This window comes from Arachis hypogaea, chromosome 11 (genome assembly GCF_003086295.3).
Source record: "Arachis hypogaea cultivar Tifrunner chromosome 11, arahy.Tifrunner.gnm2.J5K5, whole genome shotgun sequence".
NCBI lineage: Eukaryota > Viridiplantae > Streptophyta > Magnoliopsida > Fabales > Fabaceae > Arachis > Arachis hypogaea.
This window is the reverse complement of record NC_092046.1, coordinates 43,317,377-43,343,211: the sequence shown is the minus strand read 5'-3', so window position 1 is coordinate 43,343,211 and position 25,835 is coordinate 43,317,377. Positions and strand designations below refer to the sequence as shown.

The 25,835-nt window shown below is 37.6% G+C and overlaps 1 long non-coding RNA gene across 1 annotated transcript; it reads right to left on the bottom strand.

Moving 5' to 3' along the window:
- Nucleotides 1-7,572: 7,572 nt before the first annotated feature.
- On the bottom strand, nucleotides 7,573-10,545 carry LOC112723868 (uncharacterized). The gene is made up of 5 exons (XR_003812133.2): nucleotides 9,977-10,545; nucleotides 8,782-9,879; nucleotides 8,331-8,616; nucleotides 7,968-8,067; nucleotides 7,573-7,872 (listed from the first exon to the last, which is right to left on the bottom strand). It is a non-coding gene; the product is annotated as an uncharacterized lncRNA (long non-coding RNA).
- Between the last annotated feature and the right edge of the window lie 15,290 nt (nucleotides 10,546-25,835).

Sequence of the window (25,835 nt, the reverse complement as noted above, 5' to 3'; positions counted from 1 at the left end):
CATCCTTTTGCAAGGTCGGCCAGAAGAATCCGGCTCGGAGTACCTTTTTAAACAGAGCTCGTGCCTCCCAAGTGATTGCCGCACATGCCACAATGTACTTCTTCCAGGACTTCTTTTGTGTTAGAAGTTGGTACGCACTTTAGGAGGGGTGTTGAGAACTCTCTCCTATATAAGATGTCGCCCACCATAGTGTAGTACTGTGCTTCTCGTTTTAGACGTTTTGCCTCTTTCTTATCGATGGGGAGTGTTTCTATTTTGAGGTATTTGATTATGGGGGTCATCTACCCCTGATCCTGACTTGATATGGTTAGGAACTTTTCTTCCTCTAAGATTGATGGGCGTTGCAATATTTTCTGGATGAGGCTTCTATTATTGTCCCCTGGTTTGGTGCTGGCTAGTTTTGAGAGTGCATCAGCTCGAGCATTCTGTTCCCGAGGTATATGTTGGATCTCATATTCCTCGAGTTGTTCGAGCTTTTCTATGGTCTTGTCCAGATATTTCTTCATGGTGGAATCTTTAGCTTTGTACTTCCCTTATATTTGTGAGGTAACTATTTGAGAATCACTGAAGATGGTGAGCTTTTGAACTCCTACCTCCTTAGCCAGCCTCAAACCAGCCAGTAATGCTTCATATTCGGCTTGATTATTTGAAGCAGGGAATTAGAACTTTAGTGAGAGTTTGATTTGGGTTCCCTGATCTCTTTCTATTATCACTCCTGCCCCATTCCTGGCTTTGTTTGAGGATTCCTCCACGTAAAAATTCTATTTTATGGGAGTTCCCGGGGTATCAGTGTACTCAGCAATGAAGTCGGCCAGATACTGTGATTTGATTGCTGTCTGAGCTTTAAATTGTAAATCAAATTCGGACAACTCGACTGCCCACTGCAGTATCCTCCCAGCTAAATCTGTCTTCTGAATAATGCCTTTTATGGGCTGGCTAGTCCGAACCTTGATGGTGTGAGCTTGAAAGTATGGGCGAAGTCGTCATGAAGTGAGTATGAGAGCATAGGTGAACTTCTCTATCTTTTGATAGTTTATCTCGGCCCCTTGCAGGGCTTTGTTGATGAAGTAGATAGGTTGTTGCCCGCTTTCATCTTCTCTAACCAGTGTCGAGGCTATTACCCGATTTTCTACTGCTAGATATAGTACGAGTGCTTCTCCTTCCCGTGCCCGGGTAAGAATAGGTGGCTGCCCCAAGAAACTTTTGAAATCTTGGAAGGCTTTTTCACACTCTTCGATCCATTCGAACCTCTTTCCCTTCCTTAATGTGGCGTAAAAGGGGAGGGATCTTATGGCCAAACCGGCTTAAAACCTGGACAGAGCTGCCAATCTTCCGTTGAGTTGTTGTACTTCCTTAACACAGGTCAAACTTTTCATGTTGAGTATAGCCCGGCATTTATCTAGGTTTGCCTCGATTCCCCTCTGTGTAAGCATGAAGCCCAGGAATTTGCCAGCTTCTACTGCAAAGGTACATTTTGCAGGATTAAGCCGCATACCATGCTTTCTGATGGTGTCGAACACTTTTGCGAGGTCGGTCAACAAGGATTCCTCACTTTGTGTTTTTACCAGCATGTCGTCGACGTAGACCTCCATCAGTTTTCCGATGTGTTCTGCAAAGACTTTTTTCATTAATCTTTGGTAGGTAGCTCCTACGTTCTTGAGTCCGAACGGCATAATGATGTAGCATTAATTTGCTTTGGGAGTTAGGAACGAGGTCTTCTCTTGATCGGGTGGATACATCGGGATTTGGTTGTATCCTGAATAAGCATCCATGAAGGAAGGGTACCTGTATCCCAAGGATGCATCCACTAGAGCATCTATACTTGGTAGTTGGTAGGGATCTTTTGGGCAAGCTTTATTGAGGTCGGTATAGTCAGTGCACATCCGCCACTTCCCATTTGACTTTTTTACCAAGACAACGTTGGCTAGCCATAGTGGGTATTTGACTTCTCTTATGAATCCTGCCTCTAGTAAAGCTTGCACCTGCTCTTTGACAGCTTGGAACTTTTCTGGTCCGAGCTTCCTACACTTCTACTATACTGGCTGAGATCCTGGGTATACCGCCAGTTTGTGACACATTAGTTTAGGATCCATGTCTGGCATATCTGTGGCCTTCCATGCAAAGAGATCGGTGTTCTCCTTTAGGAACTGTATCAGAGACTCCTTCAGGTCTCTTTTCAAGGTTCCCCCAATATTTGTCGTTTTATCATGAGTATCACCGATCTGGACCTCTTCGGTCTCGCCTTCAGGTTGTGGTCGGGATTCTTCGCGGGCTCGAACTCCCCCGAGTTCAATGGTGTTGATTTCCTCTCCTTTGCGGTTGCCTTGAGGTTCAGACTTTCATTGTAACAGCGTCGCGCAATTTTTTGGTCTCCTTTTATCGTGGCGATCCCTTCCGGAGTTGGGAACTTCATACACAGGTGTGGAGTTAAAACTACTGCAGCGAGCGGATAATTTATACGCTTTTTGACATTGTTTTTAGTATGTTTTTAGTAGGATCTAGTTACTTTTAGGGATGTTTTTATTAGTTTTTATGCTAAATTCACATTTCTGGACTTTACTATGAGTTTGTGTATTTTTCTGTGATTTCAGGTATTTTCTGGCTGAAATTGAGGGACTCGAGCAAAAATCAGATTCAAAGGTAAAAGAAGGACTGCTGATGCTGTTGGATTCTGACCTCCCTACACTCAAAGTGGATTTTCTGGAGCTACAGAACCCGAAATGGCGCGCTTCCAATTGCATTGGAAAGTAGACATCCAGGGCTTTCCAGCAATATATAATAGTCTATACTTTGGCCGAGTTTAGACAACGCAAATGGGCGTTGAACGCCAATTCTACGCTGCTGTCTGGAGTTAAACGCCAGAAACACGTCACGAACCAGAGTTGAACGCCAAAAATACGTTACAACTTGGCGTTCAACTCCAGAAAGAGCCTCTGCACGTGTAACATTCAAGCTCAGCCCAAGCACACACCAAGTGGGCCCCGGAAGTGGATTTATGCATCAATTACTTACTTCTGTAAACCCTAGTAACTAGTTTAGTATAAATAGGACTTTTTACTATTGTATTAGACATCTTATGATCTTTGGAAGATCCTGGATTGTATTTTTGATCCTGTGATCACGTTTTGGGGGCTGGCCATTCGGCCATGCCTGAACCTTTCACTTATGTATTTTTCAACGGTAGAGTTTCTACACTACATAGATTAAGGTGTGGAGCTCTGCTGTTCCTCATGAATTAATGCAAAGTACTACTGTTTCTCTATTCAATTCAACTTGTTCCACTTCTAAGATATTCATTCGCACTTCAACATGAATGTGATGAACGTGATAATCATCATCATTCTCCCACGAACACGTGCCTGACAACCACTTCCGTTCCACCTTAGATTGGATGATTATCTCTTGGATCTCTTAATCAGAATCTTCGTGGTATAAGCTAGATTGATGGCGGCATTCATGAGAGTCCGGAAAGTATAAACCTTGTCTGTGGTATTCCGAGTAAGGCTCTGGGATTGAATGACTGTGACGAACTTCAAACTTGCGAGTGCTGGGCGTAGTGACAGACGCAAAAGGAGGGTGAATCCTATTCCAGTATGATCGAGAACCTCAGATGATTAGCCGTGCTGTGACAGAGCATTTGGACCATTTTCACAAGAGGATAGGATGCAGCCATTGACCACGGTGATGCCTCCAGATGATTAGCCATGCAGTGACAGCGCATCGGACCATTTTCCAGAGAGGATGAAAAGTAGCCATTGACAATGGTGATATCCTTACATAAAGCCAGCCATAGAAAGGAGTAGGACTGATTGGATGAAGACAGCAGGAAAGCAGAAGTTCAGAGGGACGAAAGCATCTCTATACCTTTATCTGAAATTCTCACCAATGATATACATAAGTATTTCTATCTTTATTTTCTGTCTATTTATTATTTATTTTCGAAAACTCCATCATCAATTATTATCCGCCTGATTGAGATTTACAAGATGACCATAGCTTGCTTCATACCAACAATCTCTGTGGGATCGACCCTTACTCACGTAAGGTTTTATTACTTGGACGACCCAGTGCACTTGCTGGTTAGTTGTATTGAAGTTGTGAATGAAAAACGAAAGACCGAGAACCGACAACCGAACCGGTTGAACCGGTTTAAGCCTGTCTGGCACTGTGTTTTGAGAAAAATAAGATTTAGAAAATTGGTTTATTGTTTTGAAAGGATAAAAATAATTTTAGAATTGAAAACCGGGCACTAATCTTAAAGGTTTTGGCCCAAAGTGGGCCAAACGGGCTAAAAACGCTAACGGGTTGGACTGGGCCCAAACCGGGTCCAAAGTCCAACATATATAAACTCATTTAATGAGCTTTTCAGCTCATTCATACCCTCATATGATGAGAGGGGCGCTAAATGAGAGAGGAGAGGAAGAAGGGAGTGATTACTATTCACCTCCACCTTCCGGGAGCCATAACTTGAGCTACGGAGCTCCGATTGACGAGCCGTTTGTGGCCACGTGAAGCTCTTGATGAGCTCTTCCTTTATATCTAAAGAAATATGGTAAGATCTCTCTCTCTCTCTCTTCATGCACCAGTTTCCATCCCTAAGTTTTTTCATTTTTGGGGTTTGGTTTTTGAGGAGATTTTATGGTTTTGCTTATTTAGGTGATCTCTAGCAGCGAGTGATAGATAGATTTTACCCCCAGCCTCATTGGATAAGGTAAAGCACCTCTTTATCCTTGTGGTCTGATATAGTATGAGCTTTAGTGGTTGATGTATGGTTATGTTGTATGTATGAAGCTTGTTTTTTGAGTTGATAGTGGCTGTTGGTTTGGCTTTGATGGTTTGGAGCTTGGTGGAAGCTTGATTGGAATCAAATTTGGTGTTTGAGTATATTGGAAATCGGCAAAGGTATGGTTTTGATTTTCTTTATGTAATATGTATTGTTTATGGACACTTAGGCTAGTTGACCCTAAGATAGAATTTGAACTATTGATGTTGTTGATTGATTGAGATAAATTGTGTTGTTATGTATAAGTGTAGTGGATTGTGGAATGTTTATGGGGTTGTTAAATGATGTGGATTAAGTTGAAGATATGTGAATGATGATAGAATGATTGTGAATGGTGATAATTATTGGTAGAGTATGTAAAGTTGTATGTGATATGGACTGGTATATTTAATTGGTGGTAAAGTTAAGGCTCTTGTTGGTGAGTAGGACTTGGTGTGTGGTAATGATATGTGTGTGTGTGTGTGTGTGTGTGTGTGTGTGTGTGTGTGTGTGTCTATATATATATATATATATATATATATATATATATATATATTATTGAGTTGAGATTTGGTTAAATATGGAAGAATTTGTGGGTTAATGAGTGAATGAAGGTTTGGAAATGTTATTGATGAATGAGGAGAATTAGGATTGTTTGTGATGATTTTTGGTTTGTTGGAGAATGATGATTTTGATGGTGTGGAATAGGGTAAATGGAAGATTATGGATGGTTGAGATTGAGGAATGAGTGGTTGTTTTGGTATTGTTAGGGTAGTGATTATATTGGTTTTGGTTTGAAAGTTGGTCAAATTGAGGTTATGAAGTTTTTGGGTAAAAATGAATTTTTGGTGAACTTTGACGGATCATAACTTGAGCCTCAATTTTTGAAATTTGTTGAAATTTGATTTAAATTAAAGTTCATTGAAAACTCTTCCTATTGATATAAAGTTTGTAAAATTTGGAATTTTGTAGAGGAAGTTATGATCATTCAAAGATTGGTGTCAAAATTTAAAATTTTGCAAAGTTGCAGAATTTTGTGATTTCTGATATGTGCACACGCATAGCCTTGAGCGCACACACACCCCTGCGAAATTTTAAACCTGTGTGCACACACAGACCTATGCGTACGCACACGCAGGGAAAGGCTTCCTGTTTTGAGCGCTAGCACATCTGGTGTGCGTGCATATCCAATGAGGATTTAAAACCTGTCACGCACACATTGGGAAGGTTAGTCTGTTGGGGGCGCTCGCACGCCTTGTGCGAGCGAATAGAATTGCAAAATTTGGTACATGTGCATACGCACACCCCTATGCGTATGCACACGTTTTAAAACTCTCTTGGGCGTGCGCACACACACCACTGTGCATACGCACATGCCCTGTTTCTCAAACTTAAACTTTGTTTTCAACTGTTTCACCTCCCCAACAAGCTTGTAAGCTTTTGTGACACCATTTTAAAACTTTTGGGCTTATTTTTTTGGTATCAGAATAAGGGAAAGGTCCTAGGAGGTTTAATTTGGGTTTTATGTTAGAAAGTTAGTAAACGGAGCTGTAGGTTTCTGGTGTACTGAGGATGGGTATAGTAGATGAGAAAGGAGGATGGTATTGGAATTGAGGAACTGATGAACTAAGGAGTTCAGAATGGAACTTATGTATTGATGATGGTTGTGACAAGTATGAGTGGAAGTGTGTTGTGAGCAGTGGTCTTTGAGATTGAAAATGTGATTACGATATGCATTGTTCTCCGTCACAGGGCTGTGGCAGTCTACCGCCTACGTTCGGATGTGAGAGTTGAAGCTGGGCTTCTCACTCATATTTCTCGCAACCAGAGGAAGTGGTAGGGCACACTCCCTCGGAATGTTTCCCTCTGAAAGGAGAAGGTGGTAGGGCACTTATCCCTCGAAATTATTCCTCCTTATGCGCAATAGAGAGACTAATCCGGGAGTTGTCGACCGGATTTTCTGTCGGGCTTGGCACCATAACCGACATGTGATATCACATCCAATAGGGCAGACATTCATCATATGCATCTTCTATATGCTTACTTGCTTGCTTTGTTTACTTGAGTTTTCCTAATTGTATAACATGTCTACCTGTTGTATATGAATATTACATGTGTATTACTTGTTTGCATTAATTGTGATTGTCTGGTGCTGAGGAGGTTAGGTAGGCGGTGGCGATGGGATCGCACAGAGGTTAGGTTGGCAAAGGCTGTGGATCACAACTAGAAAATAGATTAATACAAACAGATTTACAGACAGATTTATCCTTTATTACAGACGGATTTTTGGTTACCGACGAAATTACCGACGGATTTTGTCCCTCTGTAAAAGCCTCGTCGGAAATTATTTACCAACGGATTTTTTTCCGTCGGAAAATTACCGACAGATTTTCACCAGTTAGCGACGGATTTTCCCTCTGTAAATTCTCCATCCATTTCCTGAAGACGACGAACTTTCTGACGGATTTTCCGTCGGTAATTACAGACGAATTTTTCGACGGATTTTCCGTCTGTAATTACAGACGGATTTTTTGACAGATTTTTCGTCGGTAATTACAGACGGATTTTTCGTCTGTAATTTGAGCCTTGGAAAATCATCTCACTCTGATTACAGACAGAAAATCCGTCTGTAAATTCGTCAGTAAGGTAAAATAAATTTTTTTTTAGATTTTTCATTGCAAAATAAACTTGTTTTTATACAAAATAAATATAAATTTAATACAAATTTTTATCTAATTTGTATTCGAATATTTATAATATTTCAAAAATAAACAAATTAATTGTATTATCAAACTAAAAGAAAAGTACTATAAACAAGAAGTCAATATAATTCAAAACATAAACAAAGTGTATTGATACATCAACTATAATAATAAGTAACAACCATACATCAAAGTGTGTTGATACATCAATTATAATTTAAAACATAAACTCAAAGTGTATTGTTCAACTGTACCACTGATTGACCCACATGAATATCAAGAGACTCATATATGTCCTGTAATATGTGAGCACCTTCAACTTCAATCAGTTTCAATGAGTGGCCTTGAATCCTGAAGTTGATTGATGTTGTTAACCCAACATTGGACACTCTGATTTGTAAGTCTTCCCTGCAAATAAATATAGTTGATTTAAGTTTTATTTAGTTTCAAATAGTGAATATTAATGGAGATGGAGAGATGGTTAATTAATAATTAGTTATTACCTGCTTGATCGGTAAAGACAGCAGAATCTCTTTGCCCATTGATGAGAAGAGCATCAGGAGAAGGAAGTTTCTTGCCAAAGTCCAATAGTCTCCTTAGTACCTGCAAATCAAAATTCTTTAGCCCATCTATGTTTTGATCATCAATAATTCTTTGATTTCTATGTTACTCTTTCAGCATCAGGAGCAGGTTAGGGAATGGAAATAACAGATCTTTGGGCAATGTTAAGTGCCCCAAAACCAATAATAAGTACAAAAATCTTAAATAATAAAAGTAATAATAATAACAATTAATAGTGTAAATCAAAGCGGTGGTAGCCAGAGATACCAACATCATGAAGGATATTCAATAGCTTAGAAACCTACCAGGTGGAGAATTGGCCCAGTGGTGGAGAATTGGCGTGAAAAAAAGCACAATTGGATCCCAACAAGAAGTAAAACCAAGGGTATGTGAACCTGTCAAGTCCACTTGTAGGTTCATCAAGGAAGAGCAATCTAGGCCTCATCAAGATCTCCAAGGCAATGCTAACCTTTCTCTTTTCTCCACCACTTATCCCTCTCAAGTGCCAGTTCCCAATCACAGTGTCTGCACAATCCTAAAGCCCCATTAAATAAAGTATTTGTATTATTAAATAATACAATTTCTTGAAACCTGAGGCCAAAAAGAAAATGAAAAAAATTTCTCAGCAAGAAATGTTGGCAGCAGTAGAAAAGCTGTATTCAAAAATTCATTTTATCTTTTACTAATTTGGAGGGATTTGGGATTTGGGAATGGTGTGGTCCAAGGTGATAGATATCAAAGTTTAAGAAATTGAACATGTTTTGCTTTTTTTGATGGTGCATGCCTCCTTCTCTAAATAGTTGCTCTTCCTCTCTTCATCAATACCTGAAAAAGGAAAAACCCACTCACACACTCACACTCACTAGAAAAAATACATATAAGAAATTAAAATTGTATCAAAATTATCATGAAAAAGAGAGAGATAGGGATAGAAATTAAATGATAAGATGAAACTCTTGTATTATTATTTGAACCATTCTCGAATGTGATTCCGTTAGCTTGTGTTAAAGTTGTAATTAACTAGTCCAGGGGGTTTCTACCTTTTTCATTGCATGACACTATTCGTCTTTTGCTTTTGCTTTTTTTTTTAATCTTATCTAAAAGTCTAAAACATTATTTTCTTCAATCAATAGATTAGGTTGTTAGCCCTTGAAGAAAGGATCGGATAATGTTTACAATACAAGAAGAATCATAAAGATCAGAGGGAAAGTCCCTAAAAAGTTTATGAACCTATAAATATAAGAGTAAAATAATAAAAGGACGGGTCAACCTTTGTGCTTTTCTTCTACGACTGGAATGCACTATAATAATATATATAGATATGTAAAATATTTTATGACAGAGTTAATAATAAATAAATAAATATGTTCTAGTTGTATGTACAAAAAGAATATCTATGAATCTATCTATCTATCTTTTCCTTTCCCATTAAATAAATAGCAGATCATGTTTCAATTCAAGCTGAGATTATTTTTTAATTACTTGTTCAACTTAACGATAACTACAAATGATGAAGCCTTGTCAATTTGTGTCTTGTGCTTTTGAAATTGCTTCCTCTAGATAAGTATGTTTAGCGTGGAAATAAGATTTGGACATATTAAAGTCCTTGTCACGCCTTATCTACCAAATTCAAAAATCTAGCAAACAACCAGGTCCAAGGGAGTACCAACATGGACAAGACAAAGAAGACTTATATGTATTTACTTATATATATATAAGAACAACTGAATTGTTAAAGAAAAGAAAAAAGAGACATTGGAAAGCTTACCTGACCGAAGTCCTTGTTTATAGTTTTTAGCATATGATCTGAGGGGTTTTGAAGAGCAGGACAAGGAAACCATTGGAAGCGAAAAACTACATACAAGATGATGTTCTTATGATAGTATTATAGAAATGATGGGCATTGAAAATATGAACTATTTAGTTAGTTGGTTCTTAGTTGTATATTAACCTGAATTGCAGCAGAAGCAGGTCCAAAGTAAACTGTTTTGCCAGCACAGAGCAAACAGAGATTATCAAAGAATTGAAAAACTTCAGCACTAAGCTGATGGATTGATGCAATAACTATCCTTTGAATGGCATCTTTATGATCAAGGGATTTAATTCTTTTCATGACATAGTAAGAGGCAGCACTGTCAAGTCCACTTGTTGGTTCATCAAGAAATAAGAGTGTTGAGGAGTCTTTTAAATACAAAGCAATTGTGATATCAAAAATGCTTTACAAATCAGAATTTAATACATGCAAGCAATGAAAACAAATCTAATAAGCATCGACATTAATGAAAGACAAGAACTGATGGGAAGAGGAATTAGAAAGAACGTAGCGGTAAAACCTACCTTTAACTTTCTAAGAAAGCTCTTCGGAAATGAGGGCGCCAAGTAGTGGAAACAGAGTATATCTTCTTCTTAGCCTCTTCCTCACTACATAGTTAGCAGAAAACTCAAAAATCAAAATAGGAGGAAAGAAAAAAGAAGCAAATTAGGCATTGAGATTGAGAAAGAAGGACCTTCCAAGAACTTGAGCTAGTTGTTTCATATGCTATTTATATAGGCTTTCTCTTGATCCGATCTTGAATAATTCTATTAACCATATGAAATGAATAGTTTGATGAGGAAATAATTTTGCTACACTTGAGCACCATTTCCCCACACACCAGGCCTGAAAAAGAAGCACATTACTGCATATGAAAATCATGTAAATATTTTAAAGCTCATACCTTCCAAGAAGAACCTCTGAATTTACAGCACCTAGAGCAAGCTAAAACAAAGAACACAGTTTATTATCATCAACTGATATTTGCCAAAAAACACAGTTGATAGGGCACAAAATTATTGCTGTTAATCTCATTTTAATCAGTCATAGAGTAATTTCAATCTATGTACTTAGCAGATTGCATTTCATGAACTGATATTTATAATTCCTTCAAATGTAAAATTCAAACAAAAAATCTTCCAATTCCTTTTTCCAATTTAAGAATATGGTAATCTCTCCATCTTACCTCAGAAGCAGAACTGCAGAAGGCACAATACATTATCTTCAACGCAAAACTTTTAGCCATAACAATTAATGGAGCTACTTTCAAAACCAAATTCGAACCTTGAAGAAGATTCAAGAACAAAAATCTAAACCATAAAACAAAAGTGGAACAGATCGAGTTTTAGATGCAACAATAACGTATGAACATTTGAATTCAACAAAAAATATAGATTAATAGCAATTCCAGAATCTAAAATAGATAAAGACGTACATGTAGGTTTCAGATCTGGTGACACGATGACTCGACAAGGCTGTGAACGGCGAGGATGGATGGCGCGAGACAGAGAGAGACATAAGCTGAGAGGCGGCAGAGGGAGCTCGTGCAACGCGAGCAGCAAAGGAGGGACCTTATGCGAACGAGCGGCGGCGGAGGGAGCTTATGCGAACGAGCGGCGGCGGAAGGAGCTCGTGCAAGCGAGCAGTGACAGAGGGAGCTCGTGCGACGCGTATGGCGACAAAGCAGAAGTGACGGAGAAGTCACACTTGCCCTATTTTCAACTCAAATCAAAGAGAGAGGAGAAGAGCAAGCTTAAAGGAACGATCGGAGAAGATGAACGGTGATTTGTGTTGAATGAAGCTTCATCATGGTGTGTTTCATCAGGGTTTAACTTATTTTAAACTTGCGAGGGATTTATTAGATGTTACAGAGGGATTTTGTTATCGGTGATAGTTTCAAATTTCAACTTCAATTTTATCGACAAAGTTACCGAGGGATATTAAAATCTGTCTGTAAATTTTGTGAAAAAATTTTTTATTTTTTACCGACGAAAAATCTGTCGAAAATCTGTCGGTATTTTCGACAATAAAATTTTGTCGGAAAAATCTGTCTGTAATCTGCTGTTTTCTAGTAGTGGATACAGCGGTGTGATTAATATTAGTTAGAATTTCCCTAAGTTTAGATAACCCAGTTTATGGTTTAAGTTCTTTATATATTTATTTATTGTATTCTAAGCTTGAATATCCGTATGTGATGTGAAGTTCTAGGATTGCCTTCGGTGTCCCAAAGCCTTACATCTTACATTATTGGGCACTGTTACCATACTGAGAACCTCCGGTTCTCATTCCATACTTTGTTGTTATTTTTCAGATGCAGGTTATAATTCACCTCGGTGAAATTGCGGACATGGTGACAGAGCGGAGTATGGTTCTTTCCTTGTATGTTTCTATTTTACTTTTGTTGTAGTATTCTCTCATCTTTTGTATATTTAACTTTATAGCCTTAGAGGCTTATTTGAGAGATAAGTTGTATAAGCTGTTTTAACTTCAAAACTCTGTATTTTTCTGTTTGTAACTAGTCGGCTTAAACTCCGCAAGTTGCGGCTAGTTCCCTATGATTATAATACTATTATATCTATATATATACATATGTTTTATTCTCTTACATCTATATCCTGTGTCTTGTGCGTTAGTTTCGTGTGAACGTTTTGCGCTTTGTAATTCTGTATTTGAGCTTATTTTCTTCATCGGGATTCTAGAATATATTATTTCTTTATATATATATATAAGCCTTAGGATTGTCGTAACCTTTGATTAACTTTTGCTTTACGGCTAGAGGTAAAGCTTAGGGTAATTAGGGTGTTACAGTCAGCCATCCGGCTCATAACATATTCCGCAATCAGCCAAAATTCATTATCACACATAGCCATTCCGGCTCATAATAAAGTAGCACTTCCACCATCCAACATCATCAAATTCATAAAATCAGCATTCAAGCCATAAATCACTTTTTCTCAATTCACTTCACTTTGAAATCAAATTTCAACTCTTTTCAGCCTTGGCTTTAAAGTTCTCATTCCTCAAATTGTTTCAGGCTCATAAGCCCCTTTTACTCAAAGTAAGTTCCCCTTTAAAATAACAAAGCCACTCTCGGCATCCTCTTTACAAAACTTCCAAAACCATGGCAAATTAAAGATCTCTTTTGAAATATTCAAAATCATCAATCCAACAACGGGATTTTATAACAAAAGTTTCTCGGCAGAGTCTCAAGTCTTTAGGGGAGAATAACATAACTCATTTCCTTAAATTCACTTAAAATCATTAAAACCTTGGCTTCCTAATTTGAGTAATAAAATAGGATTTAAGCCAAACCAAATCATGTAATCAATTACTCCTTTCAAAGCCATTTCCTTCACTTAAACAAAACCAGCTTTAACCCCATGATAAATTCTAAAGCGTTTTAAACTGCTCAAAAATTGTTTTAGTCTTGCAAAAATTCAGAATTTAAAGAGTACTTAACACTTTTCCCAAAACATTTTAGAATGAAACTTGTCAATAGACGTTCAAGTTCTTTAAAATTCACTGAAACTCCTCTAATTGAAACCCTCAAGTTAAATTCAAAGACATAAACCCTTTTCACATTTAAAACAGCCTTAAAGCATAAGTTTCATCTAAATAACTTGTTCACAAGGGAGATATAATACTTTTCTTAAGAAACAAGACTAAATCACAATTTCCTTTTTAATAATAAATTTCAAAAGCATAAATCATCCCCTTCTTAATAATTCAAATAAAATAGTAGAAGTGTTTAACTCATAATCTTCCAAATAGCATTTCAATAAAATCCCGGAATCTATCAGAATTTCGGCAGCACCTCCCCTAAAACTTGGACTTTGCCACCCGGTTCGGGTCCCAACTAAACCGTTCCACAATCCTTTTCAATGGTCCAAATCCAAAATCAGTTCAAGAGCAAGCTAAATCCAACAGTCACCTCATTTTCATATCTCAAGAAAACCGTTTCAAAAATCAAATCATTATCAACCAATTAAACTTATTTCCAAAACTTTAAAGAAACAGTTCAGCAACAATTCATTTATCAAAACCAAATCAATTAAAGCAATCCAGGCTGAATCCAAAAGTGTGTTCTATTCTTCACATTATCAAGAAAACCAACTCAACTCAAATCAATTCCCAACAGATTAAACTTGATCCCAAATATTTAAAAGAATCAGCTTCAAAAACATTCTGTTTCACAAATCCACACAACAATCCAGTCAAACAAACTTTCATAATCATTCAAGACAACCAAACAATACATAAGACTGTTACAATCACCAAATATATATTGTCTCACATCAGTATCCATATGTAATAATTCCAATATATAAAACATAGTTTTTGGAAAAAGCCCCTACCTCAATATGCAAAACCATAAGCCAAACGTGTCACAGGAACATTCTCTCTCAACCTGAAATTCGCAGTAATCACAGCAACTCTAATCGCGACATACAACAAGCGAAACTCAATCTTATAGCAATTAACACCACAAACCTCAGCGTGAGGTAACAGAATAGTAACTAAAGGGCTTTCAAATCGAAGATGCTTACCGAAACGAAGAGAGAACGGCTGAACCGAAACAGCGGCGGTCTCAAAGCTGGTTCGGCGGCAGCCCGGTAGCCACCTCAAGCGGCAGCAGCGACGAACACCGATCACAATAAATGAAACCAACATGCAGTGACTATAGTATTCTCGGAATTCAAAAGGACAGAGGCTAATAACAAGACCCTTACCGCGACTAGGAAGAAGTGACTGAGTCAATTAGTGGCATCCCCGGCGGTGGTTCTGGTGGCCACAAGACTGCCCCTGTTGACCAGAACAGCGGCAAGGCTTCCTCCTCCTTTGGCAGCAAAAGCAGTAGTGTCATTTGGCAACCACAGATCTCTGGCAACAGTACAGAAGCTTCAGCTAAGCATCGCAGAGCAACAGATCGACAGACACGGCTCCACCAACGGCACTAGGAAGCACGATGCTGACAGCGGCGACAGCGACGGGCTTCACAGCGAGAGCGACGGCGCGAGGCAGCGACGGCTCCAAGCTCGTGACCACCCCCACTCGCGAGCCCACACTCTTCTCGGTTCTGCTCTCGATGGCGATGGCGCGACGGCACGGTGGTGGTGGCGAACTGGACGCGGCGACTGCACGGTCAATGGCAATGGCGCGAACCTTCCTTCCTTTTCGCATCTTGCACGACTCTTCCTTCTAACCTGAATAGCGCCGATGGCGTTAATAAACCACTATTTTATGGTTTATCTTGTGCTCAATTGAGTGGTTTTTATCAAGTATCTGCACACTTATTCATACAATTTGCATGATTTTACAATTCCTTCCCAATTTTGTTCTACGGTTGAAAACTTGCTTCCTAAGCCTTTAAATTGTGTATTTTAATTCCCCTTTATGTCATTCGATGCCGTGATCTGTGCGTTAAGTGTTTCCAGGCCTTATAGGGCAGGAATAGCTTAGAGGATGGAAAGGAAGCTTGCAAAAATGGAAGGAACATAAGAAACTGAGGAGCTGACCTGGAAGGAACAACGCATGCGCGTACCTGACGCGTGCGCGCGAAAAGCAAAATCGCATGGCGACTCGTGCGCGTACTTGACGCGTACGCGTGACACGCGAAGATGACCATCGAAGCATACGCGTGACTGACGCGTACGTGTGACATGCGCCACGTGCAGAAATTGCAGAAAATGCTGGGGGCAATTTTGGGCTGATTTTGGACCCAGGATTCAGCCCAGAAAACACATATTAGAGACTGCATAGTGGGGGAATCATTCATTATTCATTCACACAACTTTCATTCACATAATTTGAGGTTTAGATGTAGTTTCTAGAGAGAGAGAGGCTCTCTACTCTCTCTAGGTTTTAGGAGTCTTAGGTTTAGCTATTTTCAATTTTAGATTTATAACTTTGCTTTAATTTAGTTTCTCTTCTACTCTTAATTATTCTAGCACTTTAGTTTCTCTTCTCTTGTTTATTGTCTCTTATTAATTTCTATACTTTTATGTTATGCCTTCCAAGTGTTTGACAAAATACTTGGTTGGGTTTTAGAGTAGATTTCTCTCCTCTTGGCTATGGTTGAGTAATTGGAGACTCTTGAGTTATCAAACTCCTTTGTTGATTGATAATTGGAAGTTGCTAGTTGATTTGGATCCCTCTAATGCTAGTCTTTCCTTAGGAGTTGACTAGGACTTGAGGAATCAAATTGATTTATCCACTTGACTTTCTTTCATAGTTAGAGGTTAACTAAGTGGGAGCAATGGACAATTGATGTCACAATTGATAAGGATAGCTAGGATAGGACTTTTAATTCTCATACCTTGCCAAGAGCTTTCTTAATTATTAGTTTATTTTCTTATCATTTACATTCCTTGTTCAACCTTTCAAAAACCCAAAAAGATACTTTTCCATAACCAATTATAAGTATGCTTCCCTGCAATTCCTTGAGAGACGACTCGAGGTTTGAATACTTCGGTTATTATTTTTATAGGGGTTTGTTACTTGTGACAACCAAATTTTTGTATGAAAGGATTATTGTTGGTTTAGAAACTATACTTGCAATGGGAAATTATTGTGAATTCTTTACTAGCAAAAATCCGTTCATCAAAATGGCGCCATTGCCGGGGAATTGCAAACATGTGCCTTATTATTGGTTATTGTAAATATTTGTCTTTTGCTTGTTTGTTAGTCTTTGTTAGTTTTAGGACTTAGTTTCTTATTTTTATTAGTTTTTTATTTTATTTGCTACTATGAATTCTCACCCCTTTGGCTATGAGTTTGGTTCGAACTATGTTGCAAGAAATGGAAGCTATAATGAGAACATGCATCCAGGATGGGAAATCAAAGGTGGGAGGAGCCTCAAGCTTACGGACAACCTTCTTGGCAACAACCTCCTCCGGTCTCATACAGGTATAACTCCAATCCTAATGCATACCAATCGAATGGATGTGGTAGTCCTTCTTGTACGTGTCACCGACCACCACCACAAACCTATGGACCACCTCCTCAACATAGCTTTGAAACACCCTACTCACAAGCCCCTTTCCACCATTTACCTCCATATGACCCTAACCCTTATCCACCACACCAACTACCATACGAACCATATGAACCATACCCAGAACCACCACCTTAATATACACCATCTCCATACCCTTATCAAGAAGAACCACCTCCGTATTATGAGCCTTTTCTTCAAAATAATGAACCCTCCTATCCACCCCAACCTCCACTAGATGGCAACACTCTTAGTGTTACTCACCAAGGGCAAAGAGAGCTTCAAACCACACTTACCTCTACTCTCACTAGTCTCACCACTACTTTCCAAGGTCTTATATCCTGCATGGATTCATCATTTATCCGCAATATTCAACCCTCAAGCTCTGGTGCACTTCCTTCTCAACCACATAATGATCTCTCCATCCCATCACCACCCTCCATGGAAGAGCACCCACATCCATCAATCCAAGAACCACACGATGGCATGAAACAAGAGAGAAGGGATCATCTTAGGGACCTAATGGATCGGTTTCACGAATTCATACTTCAAAAGAAGCAAGAGGAGGCCCAAAAGGTGGAGGTAGGAGAGGCCCTTGAAGATGAAGCAGTCGACGAATTAGTGAAGGTTGGACAAGAGGGAAGCTCCATCATTGAAGACAACTCTACACTAAGCGACATCAAGGAGGATTTTGATTTTGTATTAGAGCAAGTGGAGAAGGCCGAAATTATCAAAGAAGATGAAGTAGTTGACGACTTAGGATATGTGGAACCTCCATGGGAAAGTCAAGTCAAAGAGCCTCCTTCCAAGACGTTTGAATTTAATGTTGAGGAGGGTCTACAACCTCCAAGGCATGTCATGGTTGAAGACTTGGAGGAGGTTGATCATGAGATGGGTTCAATAATTCCTGAGTTTCTACCTACAATTGAACCCTCTCCCATTGAACTAGAGGAAGAGGTTAATGTTGCAGAAGCTTGTCAAGAGGTGGGGATCATCAAAGAGGAGCCTCAAAGAGTCAAGCTTACATTGGCAAGGCCGCCACTGGAGATACCTCCCCCCAAGCCATTACCATCCAACACAACATTCAAGTGGGTAAAATTCTTATTCTTAAACTGTATATTCCCACTTGAATATGGTCTGCTTGAAACGAATGGACAACTTAGAGCTCTCTGCGGTTTTAAGAGTAAAAGGGAGATGGTTAGCGGTTAGCAACACCATCCTAGGTTCATTATGGTTGGCAGCTCAAGGCCTAATTGCAAGGGTTGGTATAATTCTCAATTAAGTGGGTTTAGGAGGATGTTTGGGTGCTTACATGAGAATTCCAAGGCTAAACCACCCGGTTGGAACAATGATGATCCACTTACAGACGGGTGTAGGAACAAGATTTGGGATCCGGGCATACAAGAGGATCAACTTTGAGAGCTCAAAGCTTGTGAAGAATTTCATCAAGGCTTGGTGAATTCACTTAGAGATGTTAGAGCTTATTGGAAGTCCAAGCATTAGTGGAAGTTTCAAGATGAGTTCAAACACAAGCCGCCATGACAAGGAGCTCACCAAATGTCCAACTTAAGGACTTTAACTAAAAGTGCTAGGTGGGAGACAACACACCATGATATGATCTTTCATTTTTAGTTTTATTTTATTTTATTTTTATTAGTATTCATTCATAATTTCTGCATCATCACCTGCATTCTGCATAAAAAAAAAAAAAGAGGGGGCAACCCACGCGTATGCGTACGCAACTCGTGGGCGTCGATGCAAACCTCGCTCCCCCATCCAACGAACCGAGAGTTGTGATGGAATCGTGCGGCTGGTGTGCAAATAGCATAATTCGAACCGCACGTACGTGTCTAGGACGCGTGCGCGTCCCTTGCAACCTGGGAAATCCACGTGTACGCGCCAAGTACGCGCACGCATGGATATGGAAATTGGTGTAAACAGTATGCTGAACAGAGAGTTGTGATGCTCTGGGGCTGGCACTGTGCTAGAGACACAAAATCACCCCACGCGTACACGTTGCTGACGCTTGCGCGCCCTTTCGCTTTCGGACCACCCATGCGTACGCGTGGCAGACGCTTACGCATCGAATGGCCAACTCAGTTTTCACGCGTACGCGTGATGCACACGTGCGCGTCGCGCCCTGTTTTTAAATTCTTACTTCTTTCTTCTATCCTTTCTCCTTTCTCCTTCTTTCCTCCTCCTTTCTTACCTTCTTCTTCTTCATTCCTTTAACTTCTCACCCTTACTCTCTTTCATTCTATTTTCCTTATTGCATTTGCATACCTTCACTCATTGTATTTTAATTTTGTGTATGTTTTCTTTTTCTTTTCTAAATTTGATACTTTTTCTTCGGTGTTGAATGTTCTTATTCAACTGTTGTATCTTTTCTGATATTATTTTGGTACTTAGTGACTTGTTTTACACTGTTGGGTGATATTATCGATCTGTCAATGCCAATCTTTTCTGATACCTGTATTCCTTTTGCATTGATATGAAGTTATATTGTCTTTTATTACCCACACTCTCTTCCCCTTTGTTGCAATTTTTGCACTATTGATATGCCATTTGCTTATACTATTTTCTCACTTGCATGTTGTAGCTACCATGTAATTGAGACCCTCATTATTTGGCATTACCCCACCCATACATTATTTGTTTTCTTATTTTTATTTCTAGGTTACTTTTCTTCCCTTTTCTCTTCTTTCAGGATGGCCACCGAGAAGGAAAAGGAAAAGCTTCTCAATGGGACGACAGACAAGTCCATCTGCACAATCTTTGGAGAAAAGCATCAGTATAGCAGCCCGTCCACTTGCACATCTTAGCATGCACCGAGGACGGTACAATCTTCAAGTGTGGGGAGGTCAATACCGACTTCCGTGGGTTAGTTACTTTTTTCTCAACACCAATAGTTTATTTTCTTTGTTAGTTCATTGTTGCATTTGCATGTTTGATTGCATGTTTGTTGATTTTGTGCATGTTCTTCTACTACTACTTGGTTGAAGTAATAAATTTCTTTTTTAAGACCCATTTTATAATATTTCACTAATTTAAATTGAAAATTTATGTTAAATTTGTTTGAAGATTGTAATTTGGAACATGAATTATGGCTAAGAACACACCATCTGTGAGATTTGAGCTTAATTATATGGTTACATTGTTTAACTATGAATTTTTATTCTTGTGTGTTTTCTTCTCTATGATTGCAATCTTTACTTTGTTCCATTCTATATGTCCATTATTTAGTATATTCATGCATATATGTGATTGAGGCCATCATTTGTTATTAGCTCACTTATTCCAAATAGCCTACCATTTCAATTACCTTTGTTCGCCACTTTGAGCCTTTTAATCCCCATTTGTTCTATATTTTACCACATCACTAGCCTTAAGCAGAAAAATAATTAATTACCCCAATTGAATCTTTGGTTAGCTTAAGATAGGGATTGTGTATCAATTAAGTGTGGGGAACTGTGGAAACTTGGGTTGATGAAATTGTGTTGTGTTTTATTGACAAAAGTATTAGGAAATTTGGGTGCATACTCATGTGAGATAAAAAAAAACCATGTGCATTGATATGTTGTGTTTACTTTCATGTTCAAAAAAAATTTATTACAGTACAAATAAATAAATAAATAGGGGACAAAATTACCCCAATGCTAAGTTTAATAAAAGATCAATCCATATGTGGTGAAATTAAAGAAAATTTGATACATGAGTATGTGATGCAAAAGTGAGAATTATGGGTAGCTAGGAATAATTTCATATATATAGAGTGTGTGTATGTTAGGTGAGAGCTTAGGTTAGTCAAAGATTCATATTATAGCTCACTTGGCAATACATATATCCTCACCTTTACCTTAGCCCCATTACAATCTTGAAAAGACTTCATGATGTTTGCATTGGTATACTAAATATTTATTGATTGGTTAGATGAAGAACAAAGTTTAGAAAGCATGACTAAAGAAGAATAGAGTGATTAACCTTAGACACCTAAGAGATTAGAGTGCATATACACTACCAGTGAGGGTTCAATGCTTGATTCTATGTTCCCTACTTTCATGAGCTATCTTCTTACAAGTTTACTTGTCTCTTATTGTGTGATTTGAATTAGTGGAATCTGATTTATGTTTGTCTTGGGAAATTTGTTTGCTTTTAACCAAATAGGTAGAAGTATTTTTGCATTTACTTGCATTCATATATAGGTTGCATTTCATGAGTCTTACTATTCCCCATTCATTTCTTTTGTCTCCTTGAGCTTAGCATGAGGACATGCTAATGTTTAAGTGTGGGGAGATTGATAAACCACTATTTTATTGTTTATCTTGTGCTCAATTGAGTGGTTTTTATCAGGTCTCTACACACTTATTCATACAATTTGCATGATTTTACAATTCCTTCCCAATTTTGTTCTATGGTTGAAAACTTGCTGCCTAAGCCTTTAAATTGTGTATTTTAATTTCCCTTTATGTCATTCGATGCCATGATCTATGCGTTAAGTGTTTTCAGGCCTTATAGGGCAGGAATGGCTTAGAGGATGGAAAGGAAGCTTGCAAAAATAGAAGAAACACAACAAACTCAGGAGCTGACCAGCGAGGAACGATGCGTGCGCGTACCTGACACGTGCGCGTACCTGACGCGTGCGCGTACCTGAAGCGTGCGCGTACCTGACGCGTACGCGTGACACGCGAAGATGACCATCGACGTGTACGCGTGACTAACGCGTACGCGTGACATGCGCCACGTGCAGAAATTGCAGAAAACGCTGGGGGCGATTTTGGGCTGAGTTTGGACCCAGTTTTCAGCCCAGAAAACACATATTAGAGGCTGCAGAGTTGGGGAATCATTCATTATTCATTCACACAACTTTCATTCACATAATTTGAGGTTTAGAGGTAGTTTCTAGAGAGAGATGCTCTCTGCTCTCTCTAGGTTTTAGGATTCTTAGGTTTAGCTATTTTCAATTTCAGATTTCTAACTTTGCTTTAATTTAGTTTCTCTTCTACTCTTAATTATTCTAGCACTTTAGTTTCTCTTCTCTTGTTTATTTATCTATTTTCCAATTTGGTTTGTGAACTTTTGATCTTAGATTCAATTTCCATATTAATGCAATTTATATCTACCATATTTATGATTGTTCCTTTCTTCAATTTATGTTATTGATGCCTTCAATTGGTTGTTTGGATTTTATTGTCTCTTATTAATTTCTATGCTTTTATGTTATGCCTTCCAAGTGTTTGACAAAATGTTTGGTTAGGTTTTAGAGTAGATTTCTCTCCTCTTGGCTATGGTTGAGTAATTGGAGACTCTTGAGTTATCAAACTCCTTTGTTGATTGATAATTGGAAGTTGCTAGTTGATTTGGATCCCTCTAAAGCTAGTCTTTCCTTAGGAGTTGACTAGGACTTGAGAAATCAAATTGATTTATCCACTTGACTTTCCTTCATAGTTAGAGGTTAACTAAGTGGGAACAATGGACAATTGATGTCACAATTGATAAGGATAGCTAGGATAGGACTTCTAATTCTCATACCTTGCCAAGAGCTTTCTTAATTATTAGTTTATTTTCTTATCATTTACATTCCTTGTTCAACCTTTCAAAAACCCAAAAAGATACTTTTTCATAACCAATTATAAGTACGCTTCCCTGTAATTCCTTGAGAGACGACCCGAGGTTTGAATACTTCGGTTATTATTTTTATAGGGGTTTGTTCTTGTGACAACCAAATTTTTGTATGAAAGGAGTATTGTTGGTTTAGAAACTATACTTGCAATGGGAAATTATTGTGAATTCTTTACTAGCAAAAATCCATTCATCAGGCGTCCTTTCTCGGCGACTAGGACGACAACTACAAGCCCGCGGCCCTCTCACTCGCAAGCCATCACTCTTCTTCGGCGCTGGTGGCAGCAGCGGGATGGACGGCAGGGTGCGGTGGTGCGGCGGCGAGGCATGGTGGCAACGCCCTTCCTCCCTCCAGATCTCCCTTCCCTGCTTCCCCCTTCTCCCTCTATCCCTTTCTTTCTTTGTTCTTTCACAGCGAAGGAAACTGTGTGTGTGTAGGCTGTTTGGTGAGGGTGGTGCGGCGTTGAGGGGAGTGGGGAAGGCTAGGGTTTAGGTAAATTAGGTTTAGGGTTAATTTCATAATTTCAACTAAAAATAGGGATACTCTAGTAATTAGAAATAAATTTTAATCCAACAGTAATAATGTATAAAAATACTATTTGCTCATTAATTTTTCAAATTATTTTCAATAAAATGTTCAAATCCAAGAATTAGAGATAATATAATTCATTTCTATATTTTCCAAAATAGCAGTATTAATATTTTAGAATATTAATTATTTAATCCAAATTATATAAAATTCTTATTATTTCATAACTATCAACTTTATAATTTAAATATAGAAAATAATCCAATAATTGTAAAATTGGATAATAATTATAACTTATTTCACATTCAATTAATCAAAACTTGCTTTAATCATCTTTAATAAAATAACTTCTGAAATTAAGACTATAAATAACTATATGATTTGAGACTTGATCATAATAAGACTTTTTAAAAGTTCTGGGTCTTACATCCTTGGAGTCTCCGTGTTGTCCTCCGATAAAATTTCGGATATTGGTGAGGTCAAGTTTAATTGTGGTGTATATTATTATTTGTTAATATTATTTCGGTTATAAATGTCTATCGTGTGTGTGTGCGCGTGCGTGCGTGCGTGTGTATTATTTTGTTATGGAGGTGTGCACACCTGTTTAGCCCCCACCATGTCCCAAGACCATCGACAGTTAGACAGCAACCTCATTTGTAGTGTCATCTTGTCCCTCATACAGTCCTGCACATCAGTCACTATCCCTGTTCTACAAGGTACAGTTAGGCAAAGCTATCACTTCAAACTCGCATACAGAAAGGTCTGAATGACAAAGCAAAAGACAATTATGCAAATATACAGTGACTAGGAGGAGTCATATAATAAAGTGCCGAGGTTGCTCCAAGCATTGCAGATTTGTTCTCCCAGAACATACAATATGTGATTTCAGGACCGCACTGTACTATGATGGGCACTTGATGGTGCGCGACTGCAGCCAATTTGATAAGAATATATTTCACACCTAACAAATATTAATAACATGCCAACTAACCTATTTTATGTTACCAAAACATAATATATTCTACTCATCACGTATAACAACACTAAATCTATAAAAGTACCCTAATTATAATTATAAGCTTATTTATTTAAAAGAAAAAACAACAATACTAACCTAAAAGTCGATCGCTCCCGCGATGTGCCAAGTCAAATTAAGGCTGTTGATGCCATCGTCTTGTGCATCTGTGCGCACCATAACATCCGAGTATCTCCAAAATATCAAGAATACGTCCGACAAAGGGAGAAATGAAGGTTAAGGGAGAAGGAAAGTGACACTTGAGGCACTATGAACGAGTTGCTTATATAGGCGCGTTTAAGCCTTACCTTATTTACGGTGTAAATGAAATAAGTGTGTGTATATCTCATTTACACTGTAAACGAGATAAGATACGTCTCATAATATGTCTGCAAATGCGATACGTGGACTTTGTGATGTGTCTTATCTCGTTTATAGTGTAAATAAAATATATACACACGTGTTTCATTTACACTACTGTAAATGAGATAAGTAATGCCATGCAAATTGATAAAAACGCTCCAAATTATTATATCCGTAAGTAAAATATTTGTTTTATTTATTTAAAAAAATTTTAATTTAAAGCTTAATCTACTAATTAAATAAATAAAATAAAAATACATAAAATTAAATAATATTTTAATATTTAAAAATATAAATTAATAATTATAAAATAATATTTATATTTTTCATGTTACTAATAAATATATATATATATATATATATATATATATATATATATATATATATATATATATATATGTGTGTGTGTGTGAGAGAGAGAGAGAGAAAACAAGAATATATAACTATTGACTGTTGTTATCTAAAGAGGTTAGGTTAGATTAACTAATTTCATAACTACGAAATTAATTAACTAAAATCAAACCAAGAACATTTGTATCTCTGACGTGGCATCATCTCTCTCTTTTTCTCTATATATATATATATATACCTTCTGACAAAATGAAGAAGAAATTAAATGGAGAACGAATAAGAGTTGAAAAAAAAAAGGAATTAAAGAAAGACAAGATGTACGTATATCCAATATTGGAGCTAAATTCAACTGCAACTGGCGGCATTTTCTGTGGTCAAAGCCTTGTTCATGTACACACTGCATCCTTAAAATATTGGACAAATATATATTATTGACAAAACTGAAAATCAACCTTGTCTTATGATGTGCACAATAGTTGGAAACATTTCTTTTTTATTAATCATATTAATTTCAGTCATAAAACATTATAATACGGATTAAATCTAAACCCCATATATAGGATCGTATCTGTCAATTAAAAATAAAAAAGTATAAGAAGTAGTATTTTTATTAAAATTTAGTCAATATTTAATTAATAAAAAAAATAAATAATTTTATATTATTATAAATATTAATAATAACTAATTAATAATTATAAATCACAAAATTTACTAACCTCCTAATATTTTTCATTAAAAATATCGATGGACCGACCCATGAAAACTTTTGAATTACTACTAGATTTGGCAGTTTGATTTTTTCACTTCAACTATAGTAGCATTGCTATTATCATGAAATCCTTTATTTTAGAAATTTGGTTAAAATATTTAATAGATGGACACATTTATATGTATCTAACCGTTAGACTTCAGAGTACACAAAAAAAAAATTGTTACGCAAGTTTATGTAATGCATTGCGTGTTCACAAATACTATTTGTAGACTATTCGCATGGAGAAAATGAGGAGAAAAAAGAAAATGGAAGGGGAGGGAAAAGAGAAATTGATAATTCTTGTCCTTTTGTTTCCTACTTAATTTTAGGGATATTTATAGGTCGGATAAAATTGAGTTTGTTTTGATTTAGATT